A 3,758-nucleotide genomic window follows, 5' to 3' on the forward strand; every position below is an offset into this window, starting at 1 on the left:
TTGAAGAGTGAGCAGAAACTTCCACTACCATGATTTGAAACTGATCCGTTATAAGAATCAGGAGAACTGCCTGGGTCCATTTGGGCTCAAAAAGTCCACCATGAGTGTGAGGATGAGCAGGGCTACACTAGGATGTCCGGGTCCAGAATCAGCAGGGCTTCCAGCCATTTCTCAGAAATGAATCTGAAAGAAACATTCCTGTTTCAGAAAACATAATTTTTTATTAAAAGCATTTTGTTCTGGAATATTTCTCTCTGTTCATTCTACTTCTTTGATATGAACTATGCCAAACTATGCATATGTTTATTTAGTCATGAGTATTTGGGCACATGGCATTTTCAGATAAGAGGAATGCACAAGAGTTTATTAGATGATAGTGCAGCCATTGCATGAACTAATCTTTGCAGAAAAAGATTTGAGGCAGAGTAACTTTTTCCAGCAGTTTACACTACTTTTTCCATTACCTGCACAGTAAATGTTTCAGGAGACTGTTAGGCAGGTGGACTAACAGAGACTGTCAAGGAGGGAGAAAAAAAGCACCTGTGGAAATAAATCATACAGACAGAAAACTGCATAGAAAATACTCGGAGCTATGTAAAATCCCACTTCTAACCTACACTAGTAAACAACTTGAAAAAATGAGCGCAGACATAGAAATTATGAACTGACTACAAATCAGCTGCAAACACATTAAAGGCCTGTATTTGTTCAAATACATAATTCATAATGAATAATTTGAGCAGTAGTTGTATGCAATATATGTTGTATAAACTTTGGTAAATACCTGTAACCAAAAGCTGATTTGAAGAATTAACGAGCAATCTCTAAATAAAATTCTATTACTAAATAACTCCCTTCCCAAGTTACAAAGCCATATGTTTCCTTCGACATATATTCCGATATTTCTGTGAGCAGCTAGGCTAGGCCTTGTAATGTTGGGATACTGACAGTTTATGCCTGATGAAGCTTTTGCTAAACAGGGGAAGAAACAACTTTTTGAGAAGTCCTTAAAGTATTTAAGGTTCAACGGCAATACTACCTCTACATAGGTTTACTCTATGTAGTTACATTTCTACTCAAAGATTAATTTAAAAAAAAAAAAATTGGTAAAGGAACAGAAGGATTTTTTTTTTGTCTCTACCAAAGCACTTCCGCTGACCTTCTGTGCTTGTTTAGACATGAAACATAGAAATGAACATCTCAGGTTTAGAGGTGTTACAATACAGTGTAGCACATCTGCACAGTCTGAATTGATGTACCACCCTGGCACAAGTTGTGCTTTTTAGTGACTATAAACAATTAAGAAATTCATATTTCACATGTCTTTTAGTCAGCTGATTCAAAATCTTTTCCTACACACCATGACACACTTATGTCATTTTTACCTTCACCAAGAAAACAGCTACGTACTATTACCAGTTAGTTACACATACAAACAATAAGCACAACTTCACCAAAGACTAATTTGTACACCCAGGATATCCTTCCCCTCTCAACTCTTCCTTCCCATCGCTACCTGGCAAAATATCTCTAATATGGGTACAAACAAAAACATGTCCACATACCCATGTACCTGAGTGACTGTGCTTACATCTCAGTCCACAGCTTCTTTGACCTCAGTGATGGCTACAGAGAAGAATGACAACTGGGTTTGATGTGCACAAACTTCACACAGTTCTGCACTAATTCTGCACTAAATTTGAATATTATGTCAAACAAAAACAAGTCGTGCTAAAGCAGTATCACCAGAGTCATTAGTAAACCAGATAGTTTTGAATTGTTGGAGATAATGAAGAATGTATACACCTGAACCCACCCTCCAGCTATTACACCCCCAAATTATTATACAGAGAGAAGAACTTCTGTGGCTTTAACAGTTAGCTGAGTTTTTACCAACAGTTGAGACACTGTAGAGCTTCCTAATGACTTTTTTTGACTTGGATCACACACATACCAGTGATAATGTTCAACTAAACAACAAATCAACGTTTGCACAGAGATGAAAGACCTACAATACCTGTAGTGCAGTATTTTGTATTACCTACTTTCCACTACTATTTTACCAGCTTTCTCATATTCACTTTGTCATGCAAATGGCGTGTTTAATTTCCTATTATGTTTCCATTTATCCTCTGCTTCGAAAGCAGTTTTAGAGTTCTGAATGGTTTTGGAATAGATTCACAGCTTGCCACAGGGCAGATGCCATCTTGCAGGTTGAGCCTGTTTAGAGACACACTCCAAGCTTTACTCAATTGTTTGAGATGCATCCAGAGGTTGCTACGTAGCAGACGGGCAATTAGGCAGAACAAGCTCTTCCTCCTCAGCACCTCCTCTAGATATAACTCTTGAATGCACGAACAACACTGTTGAAGTTTTGCCTTTTGTAAATGGAAAAATTACCCAACATTGTAGAATAAACCCACATATATACATTTTTAACCCCCTCCACTAGTTTATGGCAGCAACTACACAACTATTGGTTGTCATCAGTCATTGCTATTCAGATATCAAAGTTGTTTAATTTCTCTAAAATGTGTCTTAGCATTCGAAAACTATTTGTTAATGAATTGTAACTGGTCTTGCCAAAAATATGGAGGTTAACAAGATTTTTTGAACCCGGGATTCTGAAACACTAGATTTTCTAAAGAGATTGAGACAAAGATATGTTGATACATTGAGAAATGCAATAATGGGTTTGTTTATTTATTATGACAGAGCTCCTTAGCTCACAGGTACTTCTTGGTCACATCCCATCAAACAGGAGTTTTGCAGCTCCAGAATAATAAGAATGACTGTTATTCTGTTAGTCATTTACATCATATAGTCTGAATAACATTTACATGACTAGTAGTTTGAATAGAATCTTCAATGATGTATACATTAGAACAGAAAAAGTACTCCCTGTGACCTGGCACAGACTTTTTCCTGTTAGTAATTGCTGCAGCAGGCAAGCAATGGCTGCACTCTAGAGCCCCTTTCCACTAAAGCCTGAAGACGTTTGTAATCTTTTCGAAAATCTGGTAACCCAAAGTTTTCATTGACCTCAATAAGAGCTGTAGGTTGCCGGAATTTTTAAAAACATACCCATTATTTTCAAAGCCTAATTTTAATGTATTAGTTTAAATAGCATGTGTAAATGCAGAAATAATTCTGAAAGATGTGGAACAGATCCCCAGCACCTCCATATATATAGGAGAAGCCCTGAAAAACAACCATCTGTTTCTCCCAATGTTTTCTAACCTGTGTTTAGATAATCTTAGGAGACTTCACAGCTCTTCATACATAACTGTGAAACAACTACTAAATGATAGATAAATAAGGTCATGGGAGGATTTATTGTTGCTAATGTCACCTTGCTGTAAGAGGGTATGTTCATTTTCTTTTAGTGAGTCACTACACAGCAGACATTGTCTGTTTGTCTAAAAGTGATAAGGAGGGCAGGACACAAGAAAATTAATTTTCACTGATGACAAAACAAATGATGGAACAAAGTCATGTGGTTGACAAACTGCAGTATGAAATCCAAGCAGGAATGCTAAAACACTGATGATGCAAGTTAAACCGTAATGGGGATATCATTTATCCCCATTATCATTTACAGTCCAAAACGTTACTTAAATCTGATACACAGGCAATATATTAAGTAACATGTACATTATACCAAGTGACAAATAACCCAGGTACAGATAGATTAAAGAGGCAGAAATTTTACCAGGATCCATCTTTCCACTTATGCATTTGTCCGTTCTCTTTTTACC

This window comes from Anas acuta, chromosome 7 (genome assembly GCF_963932015.1).
Source record: "Anas acuta chromosome 7, bAnaAcu1.1, whole genome shotgun sequence".
Lineage (NCBI taxonomy): Eukaryota > Metazoa > Chordata > Aves > Anseriformes > Anatidae > Anas > Anas acuta.